Source organism: Hyaena hyaena, unplaced genomic scaffold (genome assembly GCF_003009895.1).
Source record: "Hyaena hyaena isolate Hyena2069 unplaced genomic scaffold, ASM300989v1 scaffold_91, whole genome shotgun sequence".
NCBI classification, from domain to species: Eukaryota; Metazoa; Chordata; class Mammalia; order Carnivora; family Hyaenidae; genus Hyaena; species Hyaena hyaena.
In genome coordinates this window covers 2,151,374-2,166,044 of record NW_024080725.1, presented here as the reverse complement: position 1 = coordinate 2,166,044, position 14,671 = coordinate 2,151,374, and positions in this window count along the sequence as shown.

Genomic DNA, 14,671 nt, shown 5'->3' with positions numbered 1-14,671 from the left:
ATATGGCGGCCACCACGCAAGATCTCCAAGAAAGACGATGGAAGCAAAGAAGAGAACGTTCCAGAGTTGAGACAAGGACATTCCAACACATCCAGGAAAAGAAGAAGCCAGCCAAGGAGACTAAGCAGGAACGGCCAGTGGGGGAATGAGGAAGAAACGACCACCAGGAGAGCGTGGGGGTGCCAGAAGCCAACACAGGAGTGAAACAGCTTGAAGAGGGGAACAATCAGCTTCCTCCCAAGCTACTGAGAGATGGAGACCGTGAAGCCTGAGGGCTGATCCGTTTGGGTCGCATGTGGTGACCAGGGTCGCCCGGTGGGAAAAGTAGGAGAAACAGAGGCACAATTTCGTCAGAGAGCTTTGCCGTAAAAGCAAAAACTAACGCAATAGCCAGAGTCCAGAGGTCCGTGGTTGCTGTGTCAGAAAGGAGGCAGGGCCGGTTCGCAGGCCCGTGGGAAGGGAATGTTCTGGTAGGGAGCCCGTGGGTCGCAGCAGGGCAGAGACCAAAGGCAGTGATCGGCTTCATCCCCGGGGGCCTTGAGGTTAAATCCACATCTTCAGATCCAGAATTTCATCCTGTTAGATCCGCACAAAACTCTCCTGTCTAAGTAAACAATGGGAAAAGCCCAGAACGATGGATGTGATGTATCAGAGGCAGTCCGCGGTCCCGCTGGCCTGCCGGGCGAATGGCCCGCGTCCGGGGCCGCCTGGTTTTGTCTGCACACACCGGCCTGTCCTGCTTCCACAATCTTTCAAAACTCCCTGTCAAGAAAACCCAAGGCAGGTGGGGGACAGAGAAATCTCCCTGCAGGTTCTAGTGAGTCACGGGGCCTCCTCTGGCCTTGAGCCTATGTGTGTAATCTGGCTACGTGAGCTGCTGGTCAGCAACACACCCCAGCCCGCACCCGCTTGGCCTTTAAGGCCCCCTCAGCCTCCCGGCCTGCCACCTGAGCTGCACCTTTGGGTCACCTCCCTCCTCTCCATTTTCCTCCAATATCTGATCAGCTGTGATTGCCATCACTTCATCCCCAAAGCACCTCACTGGGCCGGAGCTCTTGGCTTCCAGGTCCAGGGCACCTTCCACGCCACCTCCCGTCCCCCTCCAGGCTGTCCCCTACCCGACAGCCAGGAGCCTTTGCCAAACACACACCTCATGGCATTCCTCCTCTAGCCAACGCCTCGTGGAGCCCCCATGGCCCTTAGGGACAGTCTTCCGTAGTCTCCTCTGCCCACCTGACCTCACCACCCAGCAGATATGACAGGCTCCTGTTCGCCACCAGGCCTCGGCTCAAGCCATACCACCCACCCGCAGTCCTTCACCCCTTCTCTGTGGACCCCTACTCCTCCCTCAAGACGCCGCTCGGATATCAGCTCCTCTGGGAAACCCTCCAATCCCCCCAGTTCTGGTCACTTCTGCTTCGGGATTTGTGCATCAACCCAATGCCCTCATGGTCGTCTCCAGGTCAAGCTGACACAGAGCAAACACGCAGGAATGCCTGGCAGAGAAAACGGACCTCCATGGCAGGAAGCCATAGCTCCTTGAAAGGCAAGTGATCTTGTGAACAGCCTGGCTTTTCCTCCCGAGAAGCTCATGTCAAGGAATACTTAGGTCCAACGTTGAAACACACCTTGAATTTGGAAGCAAGTACAAACATAAAAACAACAGCTGAACAACAAAACGTTAATAAGCATGTGCCGTGTGCCAAACACCTTACCGGAGCCATCTCATTTAATCCTCATGTTTTACGTAGAAAGGAACCAACACTCAGAGAAGTTGAGCCACTAGCCCGAAGGCACACAGTAAGAGGCGGCTGTGCCAAGCCTTGGGCCCAGGCTGTCTGGCCCCAACGCTGTACTCTCAAGCACCACAGGGAGCTGTCCCTTGCGTAAGGCCCCCACAGTGCTGAAGGACTTAGCCCGGAATCCCTTGGGAGGCATAAGGTAACTGTTGAGCCCTTCGGGTACGGGGAGCACTGGCCCGGGAGCCCAGGGGACTCAAGAAGCAAGTTTTGGCCCGGCTTTCGCCCTAATGATATATCCAAGGTAGTGACATTGGTCGATGGGGGTCACCAGTGAAGGGTGGCAAAAGATGAGGCCCTTTCGGGGCTGTGTACAGACACCGTGACTGGGCAGTGATGGTGCGCTTCATGCCTCACGCTTCGCTGAGCTGGGAGCTGGCGAGGCCGTGCGCGAACCCTAAGTGAATTGGGTGTCCTCGCCCTGGGTCTGGATACTCCCCCAGCATGCTGTCCTGGTCATACCCTGCGACACCCCCACCAGGCTTCCTGCTTGACCGTAACCTCATCCAGGGCCCGGGCCTCGCATCCCTAGGTCCCCGGGCCCCGCCGAGCGGACACTCAGAACGCTTGCTGAGGGGTAAGGCAGGCACAGGGGGGCCAGGCCTGCGTCTGGAGGGCACGGGGCTCGGTGGACCAGAGATCGGCGGAGGCCTCAGGGCACCCATGGGGTTCAGCCTGCGCCTGTAACCAAACCCCACAGCCCCAGCCCCAGTGACGGCTGGCAGACCCCTGAGGCATGGACCCTTTCCAAACGCAGACGGGGAGACTGAGGCCAAAAAGTCAGAACCTTCGGATCTCAACCAAAGAAAGCGGCTCAAGAAGGGACTGTGACAATTTCCGTGACAGGACGCGAGGAGGCTGAATGAAGAGCAGGAGAACTGTGGCGGCTGTGGCTCCCTCACACCAGCATCCCGTCCTGTTACGCTGTCCGCATGGTGTCATCAACCCGAGTCTCACAAAGGAGGAAGTGGGCCGCCCGGAGGGAAAAGGGCCAGGGCCCCTGGCAGTCCTGCCGCCTGGAGCCTCGGGCGTGGCCATCACAGGACCAGGGTGAGCAGACCACGGGGAGGAAGGTCGTGTCTTCAGAGTCCCCCCCCCCCTCCCGGACGGCCTTCTGTGGTCCAGGAACAGAGGTCCACACAGAAGCACTGGGCTTCCACAGGCGCCCCCGGGGCGGGGGGTGACCCAGCCAGCAGGAGGGCAGGCAGGGCCCACCGAGCCACAGGGTGTGGCCACATCAGCCGCTGCCCTCCGCTCCCCTCCCCTTCCAGGAGAGGAAGGCAGTAGACAGAGCCGAGAGGCTGCGTAAATCATGGGAATTAGCGGGATTAGCACAATTTCTGGGTAAACACCAGGCGCCCAAGGTCCCAGGCAGCCACTTTCACTCCCCGAAGCTCCTCCAAGCCTCGTCAACAAGCTCACCTGGGTCCCCAGAGGCCAGCTGGGGACAGCTGCGGGGGGCCTGGCGGGGGCGGGAGGGTCCCACACCTCAACTGGGGGCATGATGGTCTGTGCTGGAATCCCACAGGCCCCACAGAAGGGGCTGGGAACACAGCACTCAGAGTGGGGGTGGGAGGCAGCACCCCTACTTCACATAGGGAGCTCACACTGCTCTAGCATGTTCGAACAACTCCCCAGAGGAGATACAGCCACAGTCCCCAGGTTCTGCTAAGGAAAGGGAACGCACTGGACTGGAGGCCTTGGGGAGCCTTTCTGCACTAGGAGACCAAACAGAGTCACCTGCCTTCCAGGCCCTCGCCACCCCCAGGGGGTCCTGGCAGCACCCTGCAGGCATTCCTGGACCCTCTCCCCCCGAGACTCTGATCCCATAGGTCCGGGCAGAGGGTCAGGGACAAGATATGACATTCTGCAAAAAGTTCCGTGGGTATTTGCAGGGGCAGGTTTAGAGAAACCTTCACTGGGGCACCAAGCACAAAGTTGCTTCCAGATCATTTACAAATCATTCCAAACAATTTACAAGCTCCAGATAATGCAAGGCTGCATGACCCCAAGAGAAAAAATACGCTTTCCCTCTGCTAACTTGGAACTGGAAGTTGGTGTCCCTCAGGCATGAGCACGGACAAGCCACAGTGCCTTTGAGCCTGTCACCCACACAGACGTGTTCACACCACGGCACAGAGCATCACCTGGGCTCACTACGGCATCCCGCTTATGGTCACCGTTAGACCCCAGTGACCTTGCAACCTGAGCCGGCAAGGAAGCACACGCATGACTAGGGCACAGATGTGGCGCCTTTAACGTTCGGTGCTTGCGTTCAGTGCCATCGGCCTCTCCCGTGACCAGCCCTACATGTTTTGATTCTGTGCCTTTTATTTTACACACTCTATGTTTTGATTCTCTGCATCCTCATTCTCAGGAGGGGTCCCCAGCACAGAAGAGGTTAAGAACTCTCAGGGAGAAGATGAGCTTGAAGAATAAATTAATAATCAGAGCAGAATGAGCGAATCACTCTGAAACCCGCAATCCCAGACAGCCTCCCGCCACCTGGCCGCTTTGAACTTCCCTAACGAGTGAGTCACAGGAATTAGAGCGTCTTCCCTGGGCGAAATCAATCTCCAAGAGAGAGATGAAACCTCGCCTCCCAGCCCTTGCAGCCACCTCGGGGCCGTGGGGCTCTTACCAACTCTGATCTCAGCCGAGCCACGTGTGCGCCCAGGCCCCCAACGCGGAAACACAGAAGGGCACACGCGGAGTGCACGCGGCCACGGCCATGTGCACAGCCACATACGTGCACATACTCCTGGCCACATGTGCATACGTGATCCCATACACATACTCATGATCACAGCCACACGCGTGCACATACGCCCGGCCACACGTGCACACACGATCCCATACACATACGTGTGCTCATAGCCACACGTATGCACATACACCCGGCCACATGTGCACACGTAATCCCATACACGTACACGTGCTCACATACCCGGTCACACATGCACATGTGATCCCGGACACACATACGCGTGCTCACAGCCACATGCGTGCACATACACCCGGTCGCACGTGCACATGTGATCCCATACACATATATGCGTGCTCACAGCCACAGCCACACACGGCACACGAAGTTATACGCAGAGACGCACACAGCACGTGCACACGCTGACACACGAGCATGCATGTGCAAAGATACACACAGACCAACACTCGCAAATATATCAGAGACAATAAACACCTGGCCTGCCTTGATTGGACTTATTTTGAAGATCAAATGAGATAAACAGGTGAAGTTTTCTGAAGTGAAAAACACAGTCAGTGCAACAAAGATTAAAGGTAATGGTAACTATAAGCTCATTATAACTTAAAAGGAAGCGGCAGACTCCCCTGCCCCCGTTGTGCCCTCCCGTTGTGGCCCCAAGGTCCTGAGGACTTGTCTTGTATTGGCCCCAAGCCAATCCCCTATGGCTTGACCACTGCCACCTGGAAACTGGACATTCTACTGGGGGCTCCCGTCCCAGAGGATGCCAGTCCAAGACAGCAATGCAGAGACCAGCCACATACACGTGACTCTCCAGGTGAGAGGCATGAGGGAGCCAGGCATGCGTGTCCATGCAGCCCCACTGCACTCCCCCCCCCCCGGAGCAAAATTGATGCTTACTCCTCCATCTTGTAGGGGAAGAGACGGTGGGGTGCCCGCACACAGTCGCTGCTCTGTACCCCGCGAGGAGACCTCAATCTCCACGTGGGCATGGCACACACTACCCAGCCTGCTGTTGGCTGCACTGTGGGGACAACGCAGTTCCGTTGGATTGTGAAGGACACACATTTTCTTTTCTTTCTTTCTTTTTTATGTTTTATTTATTTTTGAGAGCAAGAAAGACAGGGCACAAGCAGGGGAAAGTCGGGGTGGGGAGACACAGAATCTGAAGCAGGCTCCAGGCTCGGAGCTGTCAGCACAGATCTCAACGCGGGGCTTGAACTCACAGACCGAGAGACCGTGACCTGAGCCGAAGTCGGACTCTCAACCAACTGAGCCACCCAGGTACCCCAGGCCACACGTTTTCTACCACAACCAAATTTGTTGGATTGTCGATTTCTGCCACGTGCAAGGAATATCACAGAGGTGCAAAAGGCATGAAGCACAGTTTACAGAGTAGGCAGAAGGCTACGCCCATCTGTGCTAAACGTCCAGTAAGTAGAAGAGACCTTAGGGCCAGGGAAGCTCAAAGAGTGAGGGCTACTGACTGGGGACGTCAGACCACCGATCTGGCTGGTGGCTTTCAAGACAGGGCATGAAAGGCCTTGAACCTAGCCTGCAGAGGGGAGAGGAAAGGGCACTCCAGGGGTAGGGAGTGAATGGTCTGGGCACGTGCACCGTGCATACCGTGGGCAGAGAGAAACTGAAAGGAGAATATTCTCACAGGGAGAGAGGAGCAGGGGACAGGCCCGGTTGAGGGGGAGCTGCCGGCCCTGACAGGGTCTCTGGGCAGGGAAGGCTGGAGGGAGACAGGTTTAGGAAGAATGTACTTCCTTGCTTCCTGGGTCTCAAACACACTTCAGCCATGCAACCTGGCCAGCCCGGCTCCCACCCACCCAGCCGCTTCCAGAAGCTTCAGACCAGAGGCCTAAAAAGCGGGGGGGGGCCAAAAACCTCCCCCTCCCGTCGTGGCCAGGGGTGGGCACCATGCAAACGTCACTCTCCTAGCAGGTGCACCTGCTGCTTCATCACTCCTCAAATGGATTTCCCCAAGTACGAAGCCTCCCTAATTTGCCCAGCCCCTGGGCTTGCTGGTGTTCAGGAAAACAGATAATTAACCCTAATTCGCTGGCTCGCTGGGCCGGAACAGCAGCCGGGGAGGGCCCTGATGGGAAACTCGGGCCCCTGCTGTGGCAGCCAGCCACCGATAAGGAGAGATGGGTATCAGGACTGGAGCTGGGCAAGAGGCCTCTTTTTTCCTGCGAGGATATGGGTAAGAGCTCCTTCGTGACTATCAGATTGCATCAAAACGGCCTTTCGCTTGCATCTGGGTTCCCTGAAAGCGCCAGGCCACGTCCACGCCCCCGTGCCCTTGCATCAGCCCCGTGCTGTCCCGCCTGGAACATTCTTTCCTCTCTGCCCCACGCAGGGATGCCATGCTTTAAATCCCAGGAAGCCTGCCCTACTCAACCCCACCGGGCTCCTACAAGGACCTAACCAACCTCCCCGAGCCGCTTCTGAAACTTTCACAACAGTCCCCACTCGTACTAGCAGTAGACATGTCCAGAGGGAACACAATGAGCACAGACTCTGGAGAAAAACGACCACATTGGGATCCCAGCTCCACCTAGAGCTATGGACAAGAGCAAGCTTCTCACTGGGCCTCAGTTTTCCCATCTGTGAAATGAGGGTGACAACAGTACCATCCTCAGGGTAAGGATTACAAGCACACGCGTGCCCCAGCTCAAACAAATGTTCACTGCATTATCATCGTGGCAGCCCAGGCAAGCCTGCCCGTCTGGGGCAGGGCTGGGGGGCCAACCCAACCACAGGAGGGGCTGTCCAGGAGGCTGGATGAGACGACTCCGTCACAGCCCCTTCCTCTCTCTCCCTCAACCCACCCCAGTGCCTGTGCCTCTGGGGCCTCACGTAGAAACCCTCAGATTGGCACCTTTTTGTAACGTGGCGTCTTGCTAGACGGCAAAGGCCTGCGGTCCGTTGTCCCCTTCCTCCGTGGAGAAGCCCGCCTCCGGAGGACTGGGGTCTCTCCATCACACCCCCCTGCCCCCAGCACAGTGCCAGCAGAGTCATGCTCCCATCCCGGCTCCCAGGAGGAGGCCGCCGTCTGCGAGGCGGACAAGGGGCCCGCTGTGCGGCCGCCCAGCCAGACCCAGATATTTTAACAGCTGCATTGTGTGTTTCTGAGGCGCGATTCCTGAGCGGGGAAGAAAAACAAGCTTCACCTCTGGCCCGAGGAGGGAAAACAGACTGGCCTGGGCAGGCGGCAGCAGAGAAGGGGGCTGCGGGGGCCCGGGGCTGTAGAAGACATGAGCAGAACAGGTCTGACACACAGCAACAGTGGGCGGCAAGGCCCCCGTGAGGACCCCCTTCACCCAAGCCCTGGGGAGGGAAGGCAAGGACAGAGGCCCAGAAAGTGGAGTTCCCCGAAGGAGGCTCTGAGAGGAGAAAAAAGAACTGGAAAGGCAGAGCGAGGTGCCTACAGAATAAGGTACAAAACCCCAGCGAGGGGTCTACCCACCTGCGATGCCATTTCCCCAGAGCCTGTCCGGCTGAGCCCCCCACCGCCAAGGTTAGAGCTAAGTCCTCACTCATCCCCTCCGAGGTCAAGTTCCCACATTGCTGTGTGTTAAGTACCTGTCTGCACGCCTGCTCCCTTCAGCCTCGCCCCAGATGCAGACTCATCAACGTCTGATGCCCTCTGGCACGGAGGCCTGTGAGAATCCCCTCTCCTCTCTTGGCTTCCCCCCAGGCCCGGAGCCCCACAAGGTCAGGGTTACTCCTGGGACCCATCAGCACTCCAGGGGGTGTGGGGGGGGAACGGCCTGAGTGGCAGGTGGGAGACAAGAGGCTGGCTCAGGTCATGGGCAGGGGCTGGAATCCACTGGCATCCACGGTGAATGTCTTCGGACAAAACCGCCGCGAGTATGTGAATGCCCTCCCTTCCTTAAAGCATAAACTCCTTGAGCTTTTTGGCTTTCAGTTGGGAGGAGGCAATGGTGCAACTGACTTCAGTCGTCCGGAATCTGGGTTCATTCAACGCCAGCCACCTCCACCAGGCTGTCCACCTTCAATCCCGACGAGATCCAAGTCGTATACCCGAGGCGCACTGGTGGCCAAGTCAGTGCCAGGTCTGCCCTGGTCCCGAAGATCGGCCCCCTGGGTCTGTCCCCCATAAAGGGTTGGTGATGACATCACCAAGGCAACCGGTGACTGGAGGGGTCTAAGGATTACAGTGACACTGACCTTTCAGAACAGACAGCCCCAGATTCAAGTGGTATCTTCCACCTCCGCCCTCAAGGAACCACCAAGAGATAGAAAAGAACAGAAAAACAGTAAGCACGGTGGAAATATCACTTATGATGAGGTTGTCAACGTTGTCTGAAAGATGCAGCAGGGATCTACAGCCAGGGAACCTTCTGGAAACACTGAAGAGATCCTAGGGATGGCCCAGGCTGTAGGCTGCAGTGTTGATGGCTGCCACCCTCACAACATCATACATGACATCAAAAGTGATGCAGTGGAATGCCCAGCCGGTTATAAATGACACAGGAAAGTATCTCAATAAAGGATCATTTGACAACCAATGGGGAAAAAACAAAGGAACTCCCTGAGTACAAAGACTTTGCTATGTATAGTGTTTAGCACTCAAGTCTACACATTGCTGTGCACCTACAGTGTGTGGGCACACACTATTTTTAAGATAAGTACAAAATCGAGTGTTTTCTGCTTAAAGAGTGCTTTTTGAGCTCTCTCGCACTCAAAGGGGCTATTTTCTCCGAGTGGGATCATGTCGATGGCTTTCCCACATGCCTCCAGCCATCACCCGGATTACAGCCCCTAGAGGATTGGGGGCCCTGGCCTTCACCCAGATCGGGGGACAAATCTCACCTCTTCAAACACCTTGACTTAAGTGACCCGAGTCTCACGGCTCTCTTGAGGAGGGGACAGGGCAGTGATGGACCCCCACTGGCGGCTCTGGCTGGCTTCAGGGAAAGGAGGCTCTGCCTGTCCACTGCAGCCCCTTGGAGCTTAGGGAAGGACTCTGGGCTTTGCCGAGTCAGTCCAGAGCGGAAACACCCTCCATCCGGGGCGCCTGGGGGGCTCAGTTGGTTGAGCGTCCAACTCTTGATTTTGGCTCAGGTCTGATCCCAGGGGTGTGGAGCCCCATTTCGGGCTCCGTGCTAAGCATGGGACCTGGTTGGGATTCTCTCCCTCTCTCTGTCTGCCCCTCCTGTACTTGCGCGCTCTCTCTCTCTCAAAATAAATAAATAAACATGAAAAAGAAAGAAGAAAAGAATGCCCATATGGTTTCTGGGTTTCAGCCCTACCAAAGACCAGTGAGATCCCGAGGCTACCTGGCAAGGACCCACACCGAATCCAAAACCACCTCCTCCGAACCGCTTCAGCTTTCTCTCTCTGGCACCAAGAACAGCCTCCAGATTTTACCCCATCCGGACCCCTGCCCAGGCAGCTCGGATACGGAGTGGTGCCCTGCCAACGCCTAAAGCAGGCTGTCTCCAAACTCCTTACCGAAGTACTCCCCAGCCAGCTGGTCCCAGCTACATGTCCCCCTCCCGGCCCCGCCCACCCTCCCTGACTCGCCGTGTAGCCCTGGGTAGGTACCCCCCCAACGCTGGGCTCGATACCCCACCTATGAGATGGGCAGGCTGGACCCCCGCCCCAGGGAGTGCATGCTGCACCCCAGCTGGAAGGAAGAAGGAATTCTGGCCTGTGGGGAGCACCGACAGGGTCCCCGCAAATGGGCCCCAGCCACCTGCAGCCGTGAGCCACTGGACCCCAACGGCCTGTGAGGCTGGAGGTCACCCTCCCACAGGTGGCACCAGGCCAGGAGGCGGGGAGCAGGGTGGGGGCGGGTGGGAGGGCTGGCTGCCGGCTCAGGGTAGCCGCTGTGCTTCTAGAGGCTCCGGCGAGAACCAGGCGGGTGGGTGGCCTGGCACCTCCTGGTTCGGTCTGTGCACACTGCCCCCACTTGCCCAGCCACAGTGCTCCCCACGCCTCCCAGGCAATGTCCTCGCTCAGCTCTTCTGTCTGTGCCCCTTCCAGGCTCGGCCACTAGCTTTCCCAGCTCTGCCAGGAGCCAACAGCCAGCACCACCCTGGCGAGCGGAGCCTTGGCTGGCACCTCCGTGCTTGAGGCGGAAGGAGGCCATCCCGGGCCCACCTGCTAAGCTGCCCCTTCGGCCCTGCGGGCCCCAGCCTCTCCCGGGCTTCACTCTTCCCCTTCCACTCCCAGCAGCCCAGCAGCTCAGCCCGAATGAGGCGTCTGACATCCGCTCGAGTCCGGTGCAGGCCAACTGTGGCCTGAGCACCCGTCCATCGGGGAGGCTGGCGAAGTTCAAAGGGCCCCGTGACTGGGCACAGGCGTGAGGTTCTTCCTGCACACAGCGCGTGTGCCCGAGGGCCTACCGTGTGCCACACGTGGGGCTGTGTCCTTGACCCCAGAGGCGAATGAAACACAATACTATCCTCCCAGGGTCCCCAGCCCAAGCAGGGAGACCGTCACCAAGGGAAATAGTGATAACACAGAATGAGCTTCCTGGTAGACAGAGAAACTCAAGGGGCTAGAGGGATCCTTGGCTAGCCTGAGGGAAGGCAGGGAGGGCTTCCTGGTGGAAGGAGTGAATCTGCACTTTCAAAGAGAGGACAAGTCGGGTCTGGAAGGGTCTAGTAAAGCGCGGGGGGTGGGGGTAGGACCTACAGCAGACCGAGGACAGTGGTCTGGGTAGTGGGCAGCAGGCAGCGTGAGCAAGAGGCCCTCTGGTTGACTCCTGAAGGTCGATATCTGAACAGGGGAGCACTCACCCTTGGTGGCTCCTGCCGCCTACGGGAAAATGTCCAAACTTCCCATCAAGGCACACAAAACCTCCCTGCCTCCACGGCCTCATTCCCACCAACTCAGACCTCCCCCCTTATGTGACCCCGGAAATCTGTGACCCCTCCAGACACTGCCCATCAGGCCTCCGGGCTAGTGCTCCTCCCCCCAAAACACACTTCCCCACCTCCTCTGCCTGATTAGCTCCTGCATATACCTTTTTTTTTTTAAATATTTATTTATTTTTGAGAGAGAGACAGAGTGCGAGTGGGGCAGGGGCAGAGAGAGAGGCAGATAGAATCTGAAGGAGGCTCTCGGCTCTGAGCTGTCAGCACAGAGCCCGACGCGGGGCTTGAACTCACGAACCATGAGATCGTGACCTGAGCTGAAGTTGGACACTTAACCGACGGAGCCACCCAGGCACGCCCTTCCTGCTTTCACCTTTAGGGCTAAGGCCAGTGTCACGTCCCCCAGACTGGTACAGTGCTCCCGCAGGCCCCACACCAGCCTCGTTATCCCAAAGCCCTGTGCTCAGGGAGGCATCTCAAGGCTCTGTGTGACCATCCTACCCGTGGGTGGTGTGGCTCCCGACCCCTCACTCCCAGCCACAGACATATCACCTGGCACACAGCGCCCCTGAAATGTGCACTGAGAGCTGTCGCAGCGAACCCAGTGTTCTGAAGTCGGCTGCCTCCGAAACCAGCCCCCGTGCCCTGGCTACCAGTGGCTGTCACAGTGGGGACAGCTGGTCACAGTCCTTTAACTGCCCCCAGAGAGCCTGGCTGAGAGCGACAGCCCAGCCGGTTGCTTGTACCTTAGCAGGTGCCAGACGGAGCTCACCGGCTTCGGACGAAAACAAAAACACAAACACGAAACAAAACACACCCTCACTCACTGCCCAGAACCCCAGCATCAGGGAGTCCCCTCTCGGAAGCGTTTTAGCATTTCACGAACAGCCCCTTCAAACGCAGACTGCCCTGGACACGAGGTCAGGCCTTCAGGGCCTGTCATAGAAAACGTTCATTTCTCAAAGAAAGGGGGGCCAGAAGAGAGGGCTGGAGGGAGGCGGAGGGTGGGTAAGGGGGGAATCGGCGGAGATGGGACGGGGCGCCAAAAACACAGCACCGTTTTGCTGGCGGCTGCCCTTGGCTCTCGCTGCCCGTCCACGCCCTCCTGATGAAAGGAACAAGTCTCTCTGCTTGTTCTTGCACTTGGCGTCCCTTGGCACGACACCATATGCAAAATGAAGTGGCTTTGTAGTGTGGGCCGCCTGTCCCCTTCCCTCCTCCGGCTGGGGCTCTCCAATGCACACTCAATCAGGCGTCTTTTGTTCCCCGGGCCTTTCGGAGGCTTCCGGAGAGGAAATGAGAGCGCCCTTTAAAGCCCAAGTCCACACGCGGCCCTGCAAAACTGGCCTCTTTGCCAGCCCCGTCCCCGTGGGCCTGCTTTGCTGGTCGGGTGACATGGGTGGGCTCCCAGACCAGCACCGTCCCTGGAAAGACGCCCAAGGAGGTCCCCAGTCCATAGGAGCCGCCATGGCGATCCAGCGGATTTCCTCCAGTGAGAGGATTCTTCCAGACCAGCAAGGAGCCACAGTGGGGGCCGCGGGTTTAGGCAGCCCTTGGTCATGGGTCTGTCACCTGCAGTCGTTGGTGGGAACACTTGTCACCACAGGGCATGTCTGGTGATGGCAAGGCTGCGCACCCTATCTTGGGTGTCTTCCTGTTAGCCGGGACCCCAGGACTTCTCCATGATGGCACCGCACCCCACCCTCCATGGACACAGGCGTCAAGGGATCCTGCCAGGCAGGGAGCTTTAGGGGGGCCCCAAGGGGCCAGCAGACAGCCTCCCATCCAACTCAGGGATCCCCTACAGCAGCAGCTAGCAACCGGGAGCCAGTGCGCCTCTCAGTGGACACTTAGCAATGTCTACAGATCTCCATCACTGTTCCATATTGTGCAGCCAGCAGTGAGCAGGTAGAGGCCAGCGATGCTTCTAGACGTCCTACAATGGTCAGGACGCCTCTCCACATCAGAGTCTATGATGCTGCGATTGAGAAACTTGAACTAGAATGTTCCAGACACTTCCTCATCCAACCTCTGCTTGAACACTCTCATGGATGAGGAGCTCACTACCTAATGCTATATGAAGAAGCACTGCAAGGAAGCCCTGGGTCTGACACCTGGGTCAGCCTCTTGCTGGAAGCCACAGGCAGATGACCCAGCTTCCTCTCACCTCGGAGCCTCCTGATGGAAAACGGAGCCAGGAATTCGGTGTTCCAGAATTGTGATGAATGACTGCACGATAACCAAATGCCTAGTGCACCGCCTCACACACAGAGGGCACTTCAACCTCAGGAGACCCGCTCCACGGTGTCCGATTTTAGAATATGCCAGACGGCAGAACACCAGCCACCCTGGCGACTGGTGGTTGGCCACCAGCTGCCAGAAAACATCTGCCAGGTCCCTGGCCTGCCTCGCTGACACTGTCACAGACAAGGGACTCGCAAGATGTCCACTGCGGGGTCAGCCAGACTTGCCAAACCCTGGCAACAACCTCCACGCTAACAGGAGAGAAGTCGTTCTGAACACACTGGTAGCACAGCCACAACGGGAAACTACTGCAGCTATTTTTTAGGTCTCTGTTATAAAGACCTGGAAAGGCTGAAGTGTTTAAGATCTTATGTGTTGAAAATAAAGCCAAGGTGAATGCATGCTCAACACAACTAGGAGAATCAACCAGCAGTACATGGGGAGACACACAGAAAACGATGCTGTGTCCGGATGATGGGATTTGTGTAACGCTGGCTTTTGGCAACATTCTTTAACGTAACATTGCTTTCCACTGAAATACTACTTACAGAAAAAATAATAGCAGAAAATAGTAAGAGAAACTACAAATGTAGTTTTCTCTTTAAATGTTTATTTATTTATTTTGAGAGAGAGAGAGAATGTGAGCAGGGAAGGGGCAGGGAGGGAAGGGGAGAGAGAATTCCAAGCCTCACGCCATCAGCACGGAGCCCAACGCGGGGCTTGAGCTCACAAACCGTGGGATCATGACCCGAGCTGAAATCAAGAGTCAGATACTTAACCGACTGAGCCATCCAGGCACCCCTGAAACGTAGCCTTACTTCTGACCATGACGGAAAAGGGTATAGGAGAAACCTTAGGTGACATCCTGGGCCAGTTCCTTGGGGGAGCCTCTTGGGCTTCACAATGGAGGTGCTGCCTTCAGTTCTGACTCCTGGGGGCAGAGGGAGCAGGCATGGCCGCCCGCTCCTCTGTCTGCAGGGTGACTCTCTGTCAGCACCCACCAGAACAACCTGCACTCCCAGCCGAGCTCTGATCCGTCCCCACCC